The sequence below is a fragment of the Aulostomus chinensis genome, chromosome 21 (genome assembly GCF_037954235.1).
Source record: "Aulostomus chinensis isolate RoL2024-O1b breed Wild chromosome 21, RoL_Achi_v1.0, whole genome shotgun sequence".
Lineage (NCBI taxonomy): Eukaryota > Metazoa > Chordata > Actinopteri > Syngnathiformes > Aulostomidae > Aulostomus > Aulostomus chinensis.
The window spans coordinates 24,133,024-24,154,863 of NC_141340.1; the positions used below are offsets into that span (position 1 = coordinate 24,133,024).

General features: G+C 47.3%; 2 pseudogenes; both read right to left on the reverse strand.

Moving 5' to 3' along the window:
• Window positions 1-771: 771 nt before the first annotated feature.
• On the reverse strand, window positions 772-1,498 carry LOC147242072 (uncharacterized; annotated as a pseudogene).
• A 103-nt stretch (window positions 1,499-1,601) lies between these two features.
• LOC147242073 (uncharacterized) lies at window positions 1,602-3,908 on the reverse strand (annotated as a pseudogene).
• Between the last annotated feature and the right edge of the window lie 17,932 nt (window positions 3,909-21,840).

A 21,840-nucleotide genomic window follows, 5' to 3' on the forward strand; every position in this document is an offset into this window, starting at 1 on the left:
GGCAGAACCAGTGAGCTGTATAGGATGAGTCGTGATCTAGAGTTCAGGGAATGCTTTGCCTTTGATAATACTGAAATACTTCTTGACAGTTTGGTTTGAACATGTTTGATGGGAGACCTCCAGCTCACTTTTCTTCAATGATCACGCCCAGGAATTTTATTGTCTTGACTCTTTCTATCTGAATTCCATTTATCTGCAATTGGATTTGATTACTTAATTTGTAATTTCCAAAAACCATAAACTTCGTTTTACTTATGTTTAATGATAACTTGTTTTGGTCAAACCATGTTTTCATTTTGTTCATTTCTGAGGTGATCACGTCCAAAAGTAGCTGCAAGTTCTCACCTGTTCCCAAGAAGTTTGTGTCATCAGCAAACAATACACATTTCAATATATCGGACACTTTGTAGAGGTCGTTGATGTATAAATTAAATAACATCGGCCCTTAAATTGACCCTTGAGGGACACCACACACGGTGCCAATGTATTTTGATTTAAATTCGCCCATCTTCACAAATTGCTTCCTGTTCTTTAAATAGCTTTCCACCCAATTCAATACAGGACCCCGGATTCCATATCGATCTCATTTTTTTATAAGTATATCGTGATTAATTGTGTCGAAGGCTTTTTTTAAATCTATGAACACTCCAACAGTAAAGTTCTTCTTATCCATGGAATTAGTTATTGTTTCAGTGAGTTCTATTGAAGCTAATGAGGCTGATCTGTTGGAACGGAAACCAGAATGACTATCGGAAAGTAGATTGTGTTTATCTATGAAGTTGCACAATTTGTTATTAAATACTTTTCTAGAATTTTTGAGAATTGTGGAAGGAGAGAGACGGGTCTGTAGTTTGTGAAGAGGGATTTGTCACCATCTTTGAACGTAGGTATGATTTTTGCTATTTTCATTCTATTTGGAACTTGACCGTTTTTGAATGACAAGTTGCAGATGTGTGTGAGCGGTTTAGAATCCCCCCAGTTACTCTTTTCACTATCTTCATGTCGATTTCATCAAAGTCCGTTGAAGTTTTATTTTTAAATTTGTTGACAATGTCAATAATTTCATCCTCTTCAATGGCTTTTAAAAACATTGAACTGGGATTTGAGTCTAAGATTCTCAGCTGTGTTTGCTGGTATTGTATCAGGTATTTCTGCTGCGAGGTTTGGTCCAACCTTTGGAAAGAAATTATTGAGTTTGTTTACTACTTCATCCATATTATTTATCCTTTTTTCATTTTCAGTAAAGTCCTTCGGATACTCACTATGTCTGGGCTTGTTCTTAATAACAGTATTTAGAATTTTCCATATCCCTTTAATATTATTTTGTTAATCTCTAGTATTTTGTCATAATATTCCTTTTTACATATTCTCATAGTATTGGTTAGTTTATTTTTATATTTCTTGTATTTATCTTCAGCTTCTTTCGTTCTCGTTTTACAAATTCTCTGTATGATGTATTTTTCTTCTTGCAGGCATTTCGTAAACATTTGTGATCCATTGATTGTTGTTTTGTTTACAATTTCTATAGAACAGTTTGATTGGTCAGTTTTTATCATTTAATTTTCTAAAAATTTGTGTAAATTCGTCATAGGCTTTATCAACATCCTTTTCTCTGTAGATTCGATCCCAGTCATACGCAATGAGGTCATTTTTGAATGACTCCATTGTCTCTTCAGTTCTCGTCCGTCTGGAATGTGGACCATTGTCCTGATGGTTTTTTGATGCTACAGTGGTGGATTGTGAAAATTGGTAAGTGGTCACTGATGTCATTTATTAATACCCTGCTCACAGAGTTGTTCGTTATTACATTTGCGAATATGTTGTCAATTCACGAAGCTCCTTGGGCAGTAATTCGGGTGGGTCTGGTGATTTTGTAAGCTGAGACAGCACAGGGTATTGATAAATTCTTCAGTCTTTTTATGTTTGTGTATTTTTAGAAGATCAATGTTGGTGTCACCACAGACATACATGACTTTTTGATTTGTATTGCTGAAATTTACTTCTACCCATTCCTTAAATAAGTCCATATTTGAGCTCGGTGTTCTATACAGACAGCTCACTCTGATATTTTTAATTTTTTCCATTAGGATTTCTATTGTGACACATTCCAACACATTATCCACCACTGCTGTCAATTTTTCTATCACCCTATAGTTTAGGTTTTTGTCCACATATAAAGCCACACCACCTCCGCTCTTGTTTTCTCTATTTTTATATGTCATTTCATCGCCGTCCATTTCAAAGTCAGTACCTCTGTCACTCTTCAACCAAGTTTCAGAGATAGCAATTATGTTGAAGGGCTGCGAGAGGTGACTCAGATAATATTTGATACTTTGAAAGTTGGCATACATGCTTCGACTGCTGAAGTGTATTATTGATATATTATCTTGAGAATTGATGACCTTTCATTGTAGAAACGGCAGTCGTTGTCAATGTTGTGGAAAAAGTTGTTTTCAGGATCAATGTCGTTTTCAAAGTCCAGTAGATGGTGATCAGTATGTTGGAATGTACGGCTGCTTTCTTCTTGATCTGCCTGTGTTAAATAACTCTGTCCAAGATGATTGTGTATTGTGTTTGATGTCATGTGGTTGTGTTATTAGTTCTTGTTTTTTAATGTACAGTCAGTGTTACCAGAGTACCTGGTAAATATTTACTCAGCTCTTGGTTGGTTTTGGTGTGCTGGTGTTGCGAGGATGGATTATCAGCTCGTCATGTCGTAGGTAGGGGATGTCTCCCCTCTCTCTCGCTGCTCTCAGCTCTGGTAGCAGTTCCTTCCTTTTCCTTCTCACAGCATCAGTGCAGTCCTCATTAATGAATATTTTAGTTCCTTTCAGTGACTTAGAGCGCTGTAGGATGGTAGATCTGTCCTTGAACTTTAGTAGTTTCACGACTGTGGGTCTTGCTCTGTCTCCTCCTCCTGGTTTTCCTGTACGATGTACTCTCTCCATCTTGGCCTCATGGTGAAGGGGAAGCTTCTCAGAGAGGATCTTCTTCACCTTCTCTTCAGTGTCTGCCCAGGTTTCCCCAGGTGACTCTCCAATTCCGTCAATGACCAGGTTGTTCCTCCTGGATTGACCCTCTAAGTATTCAATTTTGTCCGTGACTGCCAAAAGGCTGTCGCATTCTTTGAACACATCAGACTGTAGTGAGTTGCAACGGTCAGATTGTGTTGACATGCTGGCTTTGATCTCATCCACATCTTTTTGTGCATATTGCAAGCTAGATTTTATATCCTGCGGTTCTTTGGAGAGTGTATCGATTCTGGTGTTTGTTGAGTCCATGATGACTTGAACAAATCCTCTGAAATTGTCCTGTTGTTGTTTTATGAATGCCGTGAACATTTCTTTTTGTTGTTGTAGTTGCTCGTTCACGTGAGCTCATGATACACACTCATCTTAGGCCTTCGCCTCCATCTTGTTCATTGGAAAATACGAGTGTAGCAAATGAAAACATGAGTTCCATTTTGAGAACACGATGTAGAGATTTGATGGCAGGAGTCTTCCTGCAAAGGGAGTGTCAGGGTTAGCATTTTGTGTGTGCAGTGTTGAGAAAGCTGTTATTGTCTTGAGAGACGTGTTGACAATTGTGAAAAACTGGAATAGTGAAAGTGTAAATGGAGTTTAGGTGCAGGATCAGGATCAGGATCGGGTCTGAGGTAGGCTGCCTAAGGATAAGTGCATAAACCTCTGTGTGTGTGTGCGCGTGTGTGTGTGTGTCAGTGAGCCTACATGTAGCTTCTAATGAGCCCCAGCGGTGGCTCTCTAGAGGGCCTGTCTATTGATCGTTAGCCTGCTGTCCTCACTCTGATTTCCAACAAGGAAGCAGCAGTTCCACCAAGAGGCCAGTCACATTTCTTGTGTGTGTGTATGTATGTGTGTGTATGTGTGTGTGTGTGTGTGAAAGCAAGGTCTGATATGTGTTGTGAGGCTTATTAGGAGGTGAGAGAGCCAGAGGTTAGCGTGTGATAAAGGAAGCGTGCTGCGTCAGGTCACAGTCATCAGTCCTGTGATGTCATCAGTCATGTGTGATGAACCTGTGTCTGAGTTGTTCGTGTGTGTATCGTTGGAGCAGGTGAGCAGTGTGACCCCCCTCCCCGAGGTAACAGATACGCGATGCATATTTATTCAGTACCTGCCACGATCCCCCGCAGCAGGAGTGTGTCTCCCCATTAGCAGAGGTGCTGTGTGCATGCAGACCGAGGCAGCGCAGCGTAACTTCATTGATTATGGAAATGGCCGACAGGTCAGGTCAGGATCTGCTGCTCTGGACTCTGGAGAAAAGCCTCTTCAAATTCAAATACTGAAATGAAAAGCATGAGAGTGCAGCGGCGTCCTGTGCGCTGCTCTGCTCACCAGCTGAAGCGCGTTGGAGACGTCCCCTCCAGACAGGCAGCAGCTCAGCCTGGACCGTCAGCTGATCAAAGTCCAGATGAAACAGAGGAGCAGCATTTCTGCCTCCATCTGCTTGAGATACACAGCAGCTGTTGCTGTGTAAGCAACATTTACCTCATGAAAACATGTAAAGGTTGGCTTCCGTGCTGGTAAACTAGCTGCATGCTAACCAGTTCAATGTTGGAGTGAGTGTTGTTCACAGAAGGGTCAGGTAGAGGTTGACAAACCCAATTCAGTCTCCAGAAGTATTGAAATACTACTTGAACTCATCTTGAGTTTTTCTTAATAAAGTGAACTTAGAAAAAAGAAGTATTTGTTCCCTACAGGCTGGACAGGCCTCAGCCAGACCCGAACCCAGGGCCCGATCAACATGGGATGGTAGCGTCTGATTTTGATTCGAAAGTGTTAGCTGACTGGTGCAACCCTGGACTGTTTTGCTGGACTCACCGGCAGAGAGTCCCACCAACAGTGTGCAACACAACAACAACAATGGAAGGTCGTGGAGGCGGCGTGACGCCTGCTGCTCGTCAGTGGTTTTTGCTTCAACTAAAAGTGAGGGAGGACAGACAGGCGAGGCTTCGAGTGGAGAAACAGAACCCCAAGAAAAGAATAAGAGACTTCACCGAGCCATGACCAGGATTCCACGAGGCCAGGATGATAGGAAGTAGACCACGTGACGGGTGAGTTACCCAATCAGAGCCTGCTACGTGGTTACCTCACATTTTAGTCCCCGCTTGGCTCGCTTGGAACCCCTGCGGAGCAGGGACCAAAATGGTAACGGTTAGTACCGTGTTAGGGTTAGTGAGAAGGGGGCCAAACCGACCCGACCCGAGCCGAAGTGACGCAGTGGAAACACACCCTTAGACTACAGGCGGACTCCCATGATGCACTGGGCTTCCTCCTCCTCTCTGCTTCTCTCCATCTTTATCCACAACATCCTCACGTGTCAATCATCCATCAACCTCAACTTCTTCCGGGAGGTGTCTGTGCTCCCTGACCCTGCAGGTCACCTGGGGTTGTAGACGCTGGGTTGATCACTTCCTGTCCTGGACCAACTACTCGCTCGCCCTGGCCCTGTGTTTCTCTCTCCTTTCAACCCCTCCCTCTCTCTCTCTCTCTCTCTCTCTCTCTCTTCTTTTCCCCCTGCCCCCCATCCCCCTCTCTCTCCTCTCCTCCCCCACCTCCATCTCTCTCCTCCCCCTCTCAACCCAACCGGTCGAGGCAGATGGCCGCCCACCCTGAGCCTGGTTCTGCCTGAGGTTTCTTCCTGTTATCCTCGCCAGCGTCGCCAAGTGCTGCTCCTGTGGGAATGTTGGGTCTCTTCCACCTGAGTCATAGAGGGAGGTTCTAGACCTGCTCTCTGAGTAAAGAGCCTTGAGATGGCTTCTGTTGTGATATAAATAAAGATTGATTGATTGATCGATTGATTGACTGAGGCAGGAGGCTGGTTTCTGAGCACATGACTGACTTAAAAAAAAACAACATTGTCATAGTGTGTCAATTAAGACTGAGATAGAAGAGTGAATGAACCAGGCGGAGGCGCCAGAGCGCTCCTCCTGCTCCTGGACGATGTCACTTCACGCATCACACATCCTTCATTCATGCTCTTCATGCTTGTTCGATTTAGTCAGCAGGGCGGAGCTTAGCTGGGCGCTGCCCTGGTGCCGGTCAGCGGCAGCTGGCACTCTGATGACAGCGCATCGACAGGAGTGTGTGTTGGTGACTCATGAGAACCTATTACTACACATGAACAGAAACATCCTGATCAAAAGGTTTCACAATCTCTGTGACACACACACTCACACACACACACACACATACACACACACACAGCAATACACTTTCTTTCCATGACAATAAGCGTGACGGTGGTGGATGCAGGCGGGTGTTGACACAGCAGGAGGCTGATGTGGATCCCTGTGTACTCGGCCAGGTGACCACAGCCTGGCCTGGCCGCCGGCGCCACCGCCACTGCTGAATGAGAGAGAGGGAGAGTGAAGAGAGAGCGAGTGAGCGAGCGTGGGAAGCAGAAACCTTGAACATCAGTTGGTGCTATTGGTCGACCTTTAGCCTGAGTTTACAAACATTCAGCCATTGAAAATAGGACGTTCTGGTCTTTGTATCGGATGACGTGCTCAGGTGATCAAATCCTGTTCTAACCTGTAATGATCAGGTCTCAAACTGTTAGTGAAATTTACCAAGTCCATCCATCCATCCACCATCCATCCATCCATCCACCATCCATCCATCCATCCATCCACCATCCATCCATCCATCCGTCCACCATCCATCCATCCGTCCACCATCCATCCATCCACCATCCATCCATCCATCCGTCCACCATCCATCCATCCACCATCCATCCATCCATCCATCCGTCCACCATCCATCCATCATCCATCCACCATCCATCCATCATCCATCCATCCATCCACCATCCATCCATCCACCATCCATCCATCATCCATCATCCATCATCCATCCACCATCCATCCATCCATCCATCCGTCTACCATCCATCATCCATCCATCATCCATCCATCCATCCATCCATCCATCATCCATCCACCATCCATCCATCCATCCGTCTACCATCCATCATCCATCCATCATCCATCCATCCATCCATCCATCATCCCTCCATCCCTCCATCCATCCCTCCATGTTCTCCCTCTCCTCCTGTTCAGGGTGGTGGGGGTGGAGCCTATCCCAGCAGCCTTCCCCCTGGACAGGTCACCAGTCCATGGCAGGGCCAACACATAGAGACAGACAACCATTGGCTCTCCCAGCCACGCCTACGGTCAATTTAGAGTCTGGATTAACCTGGTCCCTCTTGATGTCTTTGGACTGTGGAGGAAGCTGGAGTACCAGAGAGAACCCAGCAGGAACAGGGAGAACATGGAGACTCACCCAGAAAGACCCCGTGCTGCAGCCGGGGCTCCACCCACAACCTTCTTGCTGGGGGGCCACAGTGAGGACCACTGATCCACCGGACCACCCAAATTTACCAAGTCTCATGATTAAAACTACATTATTGAGGTAACCTGCACCAGAGAAAGCAGTAGTTTCTTTCAGGACATACGACAGCAAGAACGCATAATGTCTCCATTATCACGTCACCGGTGATCACCACCATCAATGAGCCCCTTGGACATAAACACAAAAGGCACTTTTACAACAACAACTCCATCCATGGTTCAGCCGCTCCATCTGCTGCCTGCGGGGGTTGGACGATAGCAGCCCTGCTTCCATCCCTGGATTTAAGAATCCTGTCAGCTTTGGGTGCTCTTGAGGAGCTCTTTTCCCTGATTCTGCTTTTCGAGAGATACTTTTCTTTTGTGAGCTCTGCTCTCAAATCTCTTTTTTCCCATCATTTTGCAACTCACTCAAGCAAAGACTGAAAGCTTGACACATGGGGGGTGGGGCTGGGCTTAGCCAAGGGTTGATTTGGATCAATCAGCAGCCTGGAATGTGGAACTTTATTATTAATAAAGTCGCTGGTGAGATGAACTAAGTTAAAAGGCTCTTAAACTGTAACCCAGAACAGTGCATGTAACATGTTACTACTACATAAAGTAGTCCCTATTTATGATATAGGCTCTACAGAAAACAGGAAGACTGACAAGTTACAAAACGTTGTGACTTTTTCAGCTCATTGGGTCCCCAAAATGATAGGCCCCGACACTTGGTGGGCCCCTGGTCTTCAGCCCAGGTAATAAGGCGGCCTTGGCTACAGACTGATAGAAAGAGCAGCAGGCATTCAGAAGAGCTGTGAGAACAGAAGGAGAAGGAAGGAGGGGAGGAAACAGTGAAAGAGTGGAGGAGAAATGAAGGAGATGAGGGAACCACAAAGAGGAGAGGAAGGTAGAGCACTGGCCCTCGGCCATGTCGGACAGGCAGATATCTTCATCAGACCCTCACTGGCATATCGGGGGTCTTTGTTTTTGTTTTATTTCGATCCCCATTAGCTTTTCAAAGCAGCAGCTATTCTTCCTGGGGTCTTTGTGCGAGGGGTCTTTATGGGGTCCTATCAGCTGACACTCGACCGTGCGGAACTCTTGTGATGGCAAGGGCTGGCGCTGCATGGTGCATGAGGAATTCTCACTGTTAATTATTTCCAGAAGTCCTTGGATTGAGCAGAAAAACCTCAACGTGTGGACGTGATGACGGCGGGTGGTCACCGAGGCGGATGAATACTCTCCTCACACGTTTTAGCACCAGATGGGTTTTGTGTGGTGATTTTTTCCACGCTGCTCCCAACTGCACGTGCTCTATAGTGGCAGAGCTGGCTACTTCCTGGTAGCCTTTTGCTCACTTGAATGTGGATACGTTATGTGTCACTTCTATTCACAAACGTCAACAGGCCAAATTTATCCAACTCTGAGGGTGAAAGGAGGAACTCTGTAGAGGTCCTGTGTGCTCAAAATAATTTAGCCAGCGTTTTTATAGCTGAACCAGCAACAGCAGTGTCGCCTGTAACTGGGACAGCTACTTCCTGTAAGCCCTCTGCGCACTTGAACATGGATAAATAATCATACTGCTCTTACAACTTTTCAAATGTTTTTGTTTCTGATTCTGATGATGAAAGGACTCATTTCATGGAGCATCTATGATGCTCCATGAAATGAGCAGCAGAATCATCCACTGACTGGCTGATCAGCTGCATTGAGCTGCCACACCTACAAAGGCTGCTGTACACTCGACATAAGGCCTCTGAAAATGTGGATGGACATTCAGGTTTGTCACGAGGGAATAACGGACAAATGAACGGAGATGGTGAGAAGGACGGAGGAGTGAAGCTAGAATGAAGTAACAAAGGCAAAGGTCAGACAGCGGGAAGGGCACAGAACACCGAGGAGTGAGAGAGGAGGTACGCTGACGTCAGAAATCTGATATCAATGAGAGTAAGTTATAAACGGTGAAAGCTGATTGACCACACACACACACACACACACACACACAAGATGATGGATAAATGTTAATGTTGATGTGAAGGACGAGTTCAACACTCACACACAGGGAGCAGGTGGACAAGTGGACCGGCCTTCCAGCTAATGGAGGGCGGGGGAGGGGAGGGGGAGGGGAGGGGTGGGGGTCATTAGGGAAGCAGCCGTGGAAACAGCTAATCCCCCTGCTGTTGTGTCACTTCCTTAATCCCCCCTGAGTGAATGGACCACTGCCACCACAAATGTCATTGTGCTTTGAGAATGAATGCATCATCATCTGTAGCTTTCTGAGGACACAGACACACACACACACACACACACACACACACACACACACACACACACACACTCCAGCATGCTCAGTAATCCACAAAACATGTTGGTTTGAGATCAGAACCAACCAGAACCCATCTGGATGCTAGCGTGAAGGAGCTTGTTGTTTCAACTGATGTGCTAGCATCAAGCTAAATATACGTGGCTGGCTCGATCTGCATTCTGGAGTCAAGAGGCAGGATGGAGGAACATGTTTGAGAGCTCAAGGCTCGCAGGGGGTGGGGGTACAACTATGCCTGGCTAATTACCTGGCTAACAAACGGAGGTGACTAGCCTGAGACTGGAGGTAGCCGGGAGCAGGTGATCAGGTGAGCATGTCCAGGGTGGAGGCATCACCGTGGGCGCTACCACATCAAAAGCTCTGTCCACTGAGGTTCCCCAACTCTTGGTGCTTAAATAGAACCTGGAATGTAACAGATAGGTGAAGATTTCAGTTTATATTATAGCATTAGATGGGATATAGATGATCTGGCAGCTTATAGACAATAATGTCATGGGCCGGATCGCAGTTTAGTGCTCTCGTACCAAACCACAAAGCTGTAAACCTCTTCTAATCACATGAAGAAGAATCTGGCTTTGAAGGACTCAAACTGAGCTGCTTAAGGACTCTCTCCCCTCGTAGCCCCTCCCTCTTAGATATGATCAATGTGGCGCTGGTATCTGGTTCCGTCCCTCAGTCCTTTAAAGTAGTAGGAATTAAACCCTCCTCAAAAACAAGCCTGGATCCAGAAGTTCTACCAACTACAGACCAACATCACATCTTCCTTTTCTCTCCAAGGTTCTGGAGAAAGCAGCTGCTAAACAGCTCTGGGACTTCTCCACAGCAACAGCTGATTGGAGGATTCAGTCAGGTTCCAGGTTCTGACCGTCTTCTACAGATTTATTGAATCAGTCTTGTGGTTCTCAGTGGTCTGCTGGTTCCACTCCATCAACCTGCTGGAGAAGAAACCGCCTACATAGCATCGTCAAGGTGAGTTCCAAGATTACTAGACTTCCCATTCGCTCCCTGATGGCTGTGTATGAGCAGCAGGTCCGCAGCATGGCTGCCCAGATCCTGAAGGACCCCTCCATGCTCTCTTCCCAGCATTCAAAAGGCTGCCATCCAGTCGCAGGCTCCGGTGTCTGGCCTGCAGGACCCAGAGGAGGAGATCCACCTTTTTCCCCCAGGCTGTCTTCCTCCTGAACTTTACTCCCTGCACTCTGACCCCTAGTACCACCCACAAGACTGCCACTGGCACTTGTCCTACACCGAGTGTACGCCTGTACTTCCTGTATGTGCTGCAACTGTATTTGTACTCTATTCATGCTACGATTCATCCTGTAAAGACCACAATATTTGCAAAGTACTTCTCATTCATTAATGTAATTATATTTCTTACCTTTTGTGCACTCCTACTTGTTCTATCATGTACTTCACAAAGCAACAGCTGCCAACCCTGGCAGGTGGAGACTTCCTTGCACTCCCTTAACTCATGTATGTTGTTGTGTTGTTTTTGTGTAACGAACTGTATTACTCTTTGCTCCCTTAGTTGCCTCCCACGGGAATCAGAGTTTTCTGAATCTGAAACTGAATCTGAATCTGAATCATCGCACAGAAACAGAACTAGTCAAAGGTACCAGTGACCTCCTACTGGTACCAGATGAGGGACTGGTCTCTGTGCTGGTCTTATTAGATCTCAGTGCAGCTTTGATACCATTGACCACCATATCCTTCTACAGAGACTGGAACCTGTCACTGGTATTAAAGGAACCACACTAAACTGGTTCAGGTCATATTTACTAGGTCATCTCAGTTGGTACCAGTTAATGATGGTTCCTCTGAGACCACTACAGTCAGTTCTGGTGTTCCACAAGGGTCTGTGCTTGGACCAGTCCTCTTCACCCTGTACCTGCTTCCTCTAGGTCACATGATCAGGAAACACTCCATTAATGTTCACTGCTATGCAGACGACACTCAGCTGAACTCATCAATGATCCACATGGAACAAACCAGCTGACTGAACTGGAGGCCTGTCTGAAGGACAGGAAACATGGAGGACCATCATTTCCTTTATTAAACTCTGATAAACTGAAGTTCTTGTGCTGGGCCCAAACACCTGAGGACCACCTGATCTGATGAGACAGGTACCCTGGATGGCACCACCCTGGCCCCAGCACTACTGTAAGGAACCTAGGAGTTCTCTTTGACCAGGATCTGTCCTTTCATGCCCACATTCAACAAATCTCCAGGACGCCTTCTTCCATCTACGTAACATCGCTAAGATCAGACACATCCTGGCTCAAGAAGATGCAGAAAAACTAGTCCCTGCTTTTGTCACTTCCAGGCTGGATTACTGGACCTCCCTCCTACCAGGCTGGACTAATAAGTCCCTAAAGACTCTCCAGCTGGTCCAGAATGCTGCTGCCCGCGTGTTGACTAGAGCTGGTAGCAGAGACCAGGTCTCTCCTGGACTGGCTTCTCTGCATGGCTCCCTGTCAAATTCAGAACAGAATTTAAAATTCTTCTTCTACCATCGAAGTCCTCAACAGTCAGGCTCCTTCATCCTTGACAGAGCTCCTAGTCCCCTATGATCCAGCTAGAACCCTTCACTCCCAGGATGCAGGGTTCCTGCTGGTTCCTAGAGTTCTAACAGTAGAATGGAGCCAGAGCCTTCAGCTGTCAGGCTCCCCTCCTGTGGAACCGTCTCCCAGTTTCAGTCCAGGACCCAGACCCCCTCCTGTACATCCCCGTCTGTCCATCAATCTCTTCTCCTTTCTCTCTCTCTCTCCTTCTGTCTCTCTGTCCTCCTCCATTCTCTGTCTTTGTCTCTGTCCATCAGTCTCTCCTCCTTTCTACTCCCTCTTTATCTCTGTCCCTCTCTCTCCTTCTGTCTCTCTGTCTTCCTCCATTCTCTGTCTTTGTCTCTGTCCATCAGTCTCTCCTCCTTTCTCTCTCTCTTTATCTCTGTCCCTCTCTCTCCTTCTGTCTCTCTGTCTTCCTCCATTCTCTGTCTTTGTCTCTGTCCTGCTCTCCTGCTCTCTCTCCGTCCCCACTGATCCTGGATCTGCTCCACCTTCCTGCTGGTAAAGGAAGGTTCTGGTGGCTGCTGTTGCAGGATGTGCTGCTGATGGAGAATTGTTGGGTGGAGGTTCATTGAAGGAGGGAGGTGCTGGACCTGCTCTACTTGGACAGAGTCAGGACAGAACTTTGATTGGGGTTTGGTGCCAAACAAATAAAACTGACTTGACTTGACATTAAAAACCCAGAGGTGTGACCTTTGACCTCAGCATGTGAAAATGTCTCCTTTTTTCAACCAGTTTGGGATCACTCCAGGCCTGCATCACGTCTCTCAACTCTCATTAGTCCTGTCCTGAACTGATTGATTTGTAGTGCCTTTTTTTTTATTTCTGCCAAAGTCTGGGGTTTAATTAGATTTCACCGGTTTCAGGGCAAAACTCTGAAAGCTGCTGATACTTACACCCACTCCTCATTGAGGGCTGTCGCTGAGACTGAGAACGCTCCAACAGGTTAAGAATGATTATGCTCCACTGCACTAGTATTTGTTAAAGCTCCTTAACTCCACCTCACTGTGAGGGAACAGTAAAATATTCTAGTGTGCATATTCAGTAGCAGCAGTAACATTTGGGACAGTCACTGGGAAAAAGCATTAAGTGGTTTGTACCATCTGTCGGTCCCTGCGTCCAAACCCACACTCCCCTGAAATGAGATGGAGCTCTGATGCTCTCTGTGCGTGCTGAGATCTACTCTGAGAATATGTTACACACAAGCCTCATTTCAGTCCTGGGCATCATTGTTGTGACTCAGAACTCATCAGCAATGTTGCTTCATTAGCATGAACACCAGCATCAAGGAGTCCACTGCCAGAAAAATGTATGTGTGTCAAACAGATTCATCCGCCGCTGAAAATAGCAAGGCTCGCTAGCTGTCAGTGGCGAGAGCGAGAAACACTGGAGAGGAAACCTGGAGGAGGGATCATCTGACCGACCACGAAGTCCTGCTGCTCTTTGAGAATTTGAAACATGGGCCGGTGTTGCTGTTGTTATTATTGTTGTTATCATTACTGTTGTTGTGAGCGTTGCTGTTGTTGTTATTATTGTTCCTCTTCTTGTTGTTATCATTGTTGTTGTTGTTATTGTTCCTCTTCTTGTTGTTATCATTGTTGTTGTTGTTGTTATTGTTCTTCTTATTGCTGTCATCATTGTTGTTACTGTTCCTCTTGTTGTTATCGTTGCTGTTGCTGATATTGCTCCTCTTATTGTTGTTATCGTTGCTGTTGTTATTATTGTTCCTCTTATTGTTGTTATCATTGTTGTCGTTGTTACTGTTCCTCTTATTGTTGTTATCATTGTTGTCGTTGTTACTGTTCCTCTTATTGTTGTTATCATTGCTGTCGTTGTTACTGTTCCTCTTGTTGTTATCATTGTAGTCATTGTTACTGTTCCTCTTATTGTTGTTATCATTGTTGTCGTTACTGTTCCTCTTATTGTTGTTATCGCTGCTGTTGCTGATATTGTTTCTCTTATTGTTGTCATCATTGTTGTTGTTGTTATTGTTCCTCTTATTGTTGTTGTCATTGTTGCTCATTAGCCACCAACTGAGTCGGTTGTTCCTCATCCTCTCTCTCACACAAGGTTTTGAGACAAACCCAGTTTGGTGAGCAGACGGATTTGTCAAGAATAAGGTCAGGTGGTGTGAACCTGAGTGGGAGGAGCCAGCCAGTACCCTCTCAGGGATTCAGACCCTCCTCCACGCTCATGTCAGAGCCGATTGCTGTAAACCAGAACTCCAACGTTCACTGGAACGATCCCAAAGCACACATCTCTGGTGAGCAAATTATTTCAATTTGCATAAATCTTTTCATGCCCTCAGTATATTTTAGCAACCAGTAGGTGGGCGGCCTTCCTGGCAGTCTCGCTCTTGTCTGAGGGGTACATCTGTCTGTGTGGTGCATTCCATTGAAACGAAAGACAAGAAATCGACCTGATATCATGAATTTGAAAGAAAATGAGCCTCAAATTCCCTCTGGTGACCTGTCGAGGCTGCGCTGTTACATCACAATCCAGAACGTGAACAAAGGAACCAGCAACATCCTGACAGTATCTCGGTTCTCAGATCCAGCAGGGTCAGCGGGTCGCTCCGTTACAGGCTTGGAGGGTGAATGTGCCTGCTGGATGGTTTTCGCCCTCCATTGCGGCCGCTGCTGCTGCAATGACTTGACCTTTGTAAATGATTCATTCTGTGTTTTGGCATCCCAGATGTGTAGTGAGTTAGTAGAAAAGAGTCATTAAGTGTGAAATATTTCTGAATTAATCAGGTTGGGCTTGTGATTTCCTAGGCTGGGGCCTCATGTATCAATACTTACGTGGATCATACTAAAAAAACGGCGGTTGCATGAATCCCGAAAGTTGTGCAAGTAGAAAATCCCAATCATTGTGGAATTGAGCGCAGATGTCGGAGGACTGGGCCCGCCCCCGTTACGCCCACTTATAAATTCTCAAAGTTATCTAAATAGGGTCTCTGCTGTCCGCACACGCAAAACAATGTCAAAGAAAAAGAGGTTCACGGCGTAGAGCTGGAGGTTCTGGTAGGAGAGGTGGAGGAGAGACAGCAGATTCTGTTGGTTAGCCTGTCCAGTGGTGTCAGGATGAACAATGAAGGTTGATGGTGGATAAGAAGTGAGAGGGTGAACCAGGTGGGTTCAGAGCAACGCACCCCCGCAGAGATTAAAAAAAAAAGTGGTCAGACCTCAAGATGGTCAAGCGGCGTACAGCTGCCCTCTGGTGGAGTGCCGGCCAGACAGGTGGGGGTCAGGGAGAGGGGCACCTGAATTTGGTCAGCGGGTGGCGGCAGTCATGGGCAGCATCTCTGTGGGGGGGGATTGTCACCACCACCCACGCTGACTCCGAGAGATTCATCTGCGCATCGATGATCTGCACATTGATGGAGTGGAAACCCTTACGATGAACGTAAGCGTGTTCCTCATGGGACGGCGCTTTCATGGCAACATGAGTGCAGTCAATAGAGAATTAGACAGTAGAGAATCTGGCGTTTGCTGCAAATTGTGCTTCAATATTGACCTGTTCAACCGCACCATAAGGGAATGTAAAGTACCTGCGGGAGAGGCGGATGATCAGGTCCACCACCAAGGGCATGGCCCGGCTGAGGGTCGACTGACTCACCCCGGAACGGTCCACCATCTCCCGCTGGAAGGAGCCAGTGGCCAAGAAGCCGAGCGTGCTTAGCACCAGTGTGTTTGTGTTTGTGTTGATGGCTTTTTTGTGCCCGATGTATGTGCGGTTGTGAAATAATGTCAGTTATCAAACACTGCCATAGGGTGTCGCCAACGGACCAAAGTGCAGTTAACGCAAGAATCGGCTTTCCGCCAACTTCTACGGCACCTCCAGAGTTGGCGTGAAACAGAGCAAGACTCGATGAGGCCCCAGATCCACCGGTAAACACCAGACCGGTGGATGTTGGAGGTTCAGTTCTACATCAAATCCACCAGTAAACACCAGACCGGTGGATGTTGGAGGTTCAGTTCTACATCAAATCCACCAGTAAACACCAGACTGGTGGATGTTGGAGGTTCAGTTCTACATCAGATCCACCAGTAAACACCAGACTGGTGGATGGTGGAGGTTCAGTTCTACATCAGATCCACCAGTAAACACCAGACTGGTGGATGGTGGAGGTTCAGTTCTACATCAGATCCACCAGTAAACACCAGACTGGTGGATGGTGGAGGTTCAGTTCTACATCAGATCCACCAGTAAACACCAGACTGGTGGATGGTGGAGGTTCAGTTCTACATCAGATCCACCAGTAAACACCAGACTGGTGGATGGTGGAGGTTCAGTTCTACATCAGATCCACCAGTAAACACCAGACCGGTGGATGGTGGAGGTTCAGTTCTACATCAGATCCACCAGTAAACACCAGACCGGTGGATGGTGGAGGTTCAGGTCTACATCAGATCCACCAGTAAACACCAGACCGGTGGATGGTGGAGGTTCAGTTCTACATCAGATCCACCAGTAAACACCAGACCGGTGGATGGTGGAGGTTCAGTTCTACATCAGATCCACCAGTAAACACCAGACTGGTGGATGTTGGAGGTTCAGTTCTACATCAGATCCACCAGTAAACACCAGACTGGTGGATGGTGGAGGTTCAGTTCTACATCAGATCCACCAGTAAACACCAGACCGGTGGATGGTGGAGGTTCAGGTCTACATCAGATCCACCAGTAAACACCAGACCGGTGGATGGTGGAGGTTCAGGTCTACATCAGATCCACCAGTAAACACCAGACCGGTGGATGGTGGAGGTTCAGTTCTACATCAGATCCACCAGTAAACACCAGACTGGTTCAGTTCTACATCAGATCCACCAGTAACACCAGACTGGTGGATGTTGGAGTGGTGGAGTCTTAAAAACCTGGGTTGCTAACAAGAGTCCAGAGGAGCCTACAGAGGTCATGGAGGTCATTACAGGTCATCAGGGGGAAACACTAGAAGCCTGCAGCTTAGTGGTGGTGGCCTTGAAGTCATGTGACCCTGGTGTAGTTCTTCATAGGCTAACGTTAGCTTAGCACTGCTAACCGTAGCATCCAGGCTTCCAGGATCATCAGAGGGTTCATTAGTGAAGATGATCTTGATGAACTGAACCTGGAAGATCATCAACTTCTGTTCACCAGAGCTGATTTACTGATTCAATCACCACAATCACATGGAGCGATCCTTTTTTTAATTAAAGCAAATACCAACAAATGAGGTACAACTTAGATTCAAAAAACAGTAAATAAAGAAAAAGAAAAAGAAAAAGAAGAAAGAAATAATAAATAAGAACCAGACCGTACAGGGCAGCTCATGCCCATAGTTGGTTTGTTGTTATGAATGAAGCGAGTCCAGATGACACTCAGTCTGAGGTGCCCTGGACCGTATCAGCATCTATGGAGTTCTCAGCCCCTGTATGGAGGAAGATGAGAGTATGATGGTTTTGTCCAGGGGTGGCGGTCCTGGGCATGCGTGCCTTCGACTCACCCCGGCGGGCAGGTTGGGCGTCTCGGGGGGAGGGTCCCGGCTGGCTGGCTGGTGGTGCCCTATAGCCTGAAGCCCACCTGCTCTGGGGGGGAGGGGGAGAACAGGGGATGGGGATCGTGGGTTGGGGGGGGGATAGCTCTGTTCGGGGGCGGTGGGCCTGGTCGTTGTGGTGGGCTGTGGCTGCCCTGCCTGGGTGTGGGGTGTGGGTGGGTGTCAGCCTCGCCGCTGGCGGATCTCTTGGGGGGCTCTGGTCGGGTCTTGGGCCAGAGGGGCCCTGTGCCCCTGGGCTCTGCTCATGCTGTGTGTGTGGGGGGGGGTGCCGGGTCCTCTCTGCCCCGTCTCTCTGTGGGTTGCTTCCGGGTGGGGGTTGCTGCTCCTATGCTTTCCTTCGGGTCCTGGCATGGGTTGGACCTGTGGCTGTCTCCTGGGGGGAGGGGTGGCCTGGGGCTCCCCGTGTCCTGGGGGTTTCTGGGTGCTCTGGTGGCCTGGTCCTGACCTACCTGCCATCCTGGACTGGGGGTGTGATGTCCTGGCCCCCCACATCAGCTACAGCCAGCTACGCACAGCATCCAAGACAAACCGTAGCACACACACACATACACACACAAACATATACACACACGTATACACACAAACACGCATGGAGCGCACAACTGACCATAAACACACACTCAGACATTTATCTTAAATTATATTAAACCAAATGGTAAGCCTGCACCGGGAATTCTGCAACCATTGTTTTGTTTTTGGTTTTTTTTTTCTTTTCTCCTCTCTGTTGTTGTTGTTATTTTTTCTTTGTTTGTTTATTTGGTTTTTGTTTGTTTTTTGTGTGTTTTTTATTGTTGTTGTTGTTTTCTGCTATTGCTGTTGTTGTTTTTGTCTCTCCCCCCCCCCTTGTCTTCCCTGTCCTGTCCCTGTTCTCTCTCCTGTCCTCAGTCCGGTAGCTTCATCAATGAACCAACACCATTCCTAATAAAGTTAAGCATAAATGGCAATAGGAGGAGTTTATCAGGTTCCTCCTTTGCAGAGTAAAACTGCTTCAGTACAACAAGGCACCAGGAACATGGATGCTGCTTTTTGCGGTTTGCAGTCTTATAGAGAGCTCTCAGGAGCGCGGCTCACTCCTCCGCCATCTCACATCAGTCACATGGAACAATCCTATTGGCTGCCGGGAAAGGAATCAGGAGATGACCACTTCCTGTTGGTGGAGCAACCAGGAGATGACCACTTCCTGTTGGTGGAGCAACCAGGAGATGACCGCTTCCTGTTGGTGGAAGAACCAGGAGATAACAACTTCCTGTTGGACTACAAGTCCTCCCTGACCCGCCCACCATGTCTAGAACAGGTCTTTTTTCAAGTTGAAGAGAAAAAAGTCTGAAAGATTGAAAAAAAAAACAGATGGTGGCAGGATCCAAAAAATGGTGAGAGCTCTAAAGAGAGAGTGTGTGTATGTCAAGTCAGGTCAATTTTATTAGTGTGGCCCCAAACCCCAACCAAAGTTCTGTCCTGACTCTGTCCAGGTAGAGCAGGTCCAGCACCTCCCTCCTTCAATGAACCTCCACCCAACAATTCTCCATCAGCAGCACATCCTGCAACAGCAGCCACCAGAACCTTCCTTTACCAGCAGGAAGGTGGAGCAGATCCAGGATCAGTGGGGACAGAGAGAGAGCAGGAGAGCAGGACAGAGACAAAGACAAAGAATGGAGGAAGACAGAGAGACAGAAGGAAAGAGAGGGACAGAGATAAAGAGGGAGAGAAAGGAGGAGAGACTGATGGACAGAGACAAAGACAGAGAATGGAGGAGGACAGAGAGACAGAAGGAAAGAGAGGGACAGAGAGAAAGAGAGAGAGAGAAAGGAGGAGAGACTGATGGACAGAGACAAAGAGAGAATGGAGGACGACAGAGAGACAGAGGGAAAGAGAGGGACAGAGATAAAGAGGGAGAGAAAGGAGGAGAGACTGATGGACAGAGACAAAGACAGAGAATGGAGGAAGACAGAGAGACAGAAGGAAAGAGAGGGACAGAGATAAAGAGAGAGAGACAGGAGGAGAGACTGATGGACAGAGACAAAGACAGAGAATGGAGGAAGACAGAGATACAGAAGTGAAAGAGAGGGACAGAGACAAAGAGGGAGAAAGGAGGAGAGACTGATGGACAGAGACAAAGAGAGAGAATGAGGAGGAGAGAGAGACAGAAGGAAAGAGAGGGACAGAGATAAAGAGGGAGCGAAAGGAGGAGAGACTGATGGACAGAGACAAAGACAGAGAATGGAGGAGGACAGAGAGACAGAAGGAAAGAGAGGGACAGAGAGAAAGAGAGAGAGAGAAAGGAGGAGAGACTGATGGACAGAGACAAAGAGAGAATGGAGGACGACAGAGAGACAGAGGGAAAGAGAGGGACAGAGATAAAGAGGGAGAGAAAGGAGGAGAGACTGATGGACAGAGACAAAGACAGAGAACGGAGGAAGACAGAGAGACAGAAGGAAAGAGAGGGACAGAGATAAAGAGGGAGAGAAAGGAGGAGAGACTGATGGACACAGACAAAGACAGAGAATGGAGGAAGACAGAGAGACAGAAGGAGAGAGAGAGACAGAGATAAAGAGGGAGAGAAAGGAGGAGAGACTGATGGAAAGAGACAAAGAGAGAGAATGAGGAGGAGAGAGAGACAGAAGGAAAGAGAGGGACAGAGATAAAGAGGGAGCGAAAGGAGGAGAGACTGATGGACAGACACAAAGACAGAGAATGGAGGAGGACAGAGAGACAGAAGGAAAGAGAGGGACAGAGAGAAAGAGAGAGAGAGAAAGGAGGAGAGACTGATGGACAGAGACAAATAGAGAATGGAGGACGACAGAGAGACAGATGGAAAGAGAGGGACAGAGATAAAGAGGGAGAGAAAGGAGGAGAGACTGATGGACAGAGACAAAGACAGAGAACGGAGGAAGACAGAGAGACAGAAGGAAAGAGAGGGACAGAGATAAAGAGGGAGAGAAAGGAGGAGAGACTGATGGACAGAGACAAAGACAGAGAATGGAGGAAGACAGAGAGACAGAAGGAAAGAGAGGGACAGAGATAAAGAGAGAGAGAAAGGAGGAGAGACTGATGGACAGAGACAAAGACAGAGAATGGAGGAGGACAGAGAGACAGAAGGAAAGAGAGGGACAGAGATAAAGAGGGAGAGAAAGGAGGAGAGACTGATGGACAGACGGGGACGTGAGCAGGTGGAGCTACAGGTGGCAGCTGGAGCCTCTTCAGGTCTGGAGCCTCCTCCAGCAGCACCAGGATCTGGGATGAGGGGAGAAGAAGAGGAGTTAGTAACACGTCTGAGGACAGGAGGAGGAGAGAGAAGCCCAGTGCATCATGGGAGATCCCAGCAGTCTGAGCCTATAGCAGCAGATCTGAGGGCCAGCCTAAGCAGTCCTGACTATAAGCCTGATCAACAAGGAGGTCTTAAGTCTGCTCTTAAACCTAGAGAGGGGGTCTGGGTCCTGGACTGAAACTGGGAGACGGTTCCACAGGAGGGGAGCCTGATAGCTGAAGGCTCTGGCTCCATTCTACTGTTAGAACTCTAGGAACCAGCAGGAACCCTGCATCCTGGGAGTGAAGGGTTCTAGCTGGATCATAGGGGACTAGGAGCTCTGTCAGGGATGAAGGAGCCTGACTGTTGAGGACTTTGATGGTAGAAGAAGAATTTTAAATTATGGATCCTGGTCAAAGAGAACTCCTAGGTTCCTTACGGTGGTGCTGGGGGCCAGGGTGGTGCCATCCAGGGTACCTGTCTCATCAGATCAGGTGGTCCTCAGGTGTCTGGGCCCAGCACAAGAACTTCAGTTTATCAGAGTTTAATGTGAGTGTTCCTGTGACTGGAGGAGTGGATTCATTCAGACTAGCATCCTCATCGTCACCAGCCAGGTTTCAGTGAGACTCAGCAGGTCAACACAACTGTCAGGTATCACTTCATTCACTGGTTCAGTTTTCAGCCTCAGAGGTCTGATATTCAATCGTCCTCCTCTAATTCTGATCTTCTGTTGAGTTAATTTAGTGGTTGAGTTAACTTGGATCAGGTTTTTCTGATTGACTCCTCTACAGTAGAACTGGAGTGAATAAACTGACATGGTCGGGGGACAGAC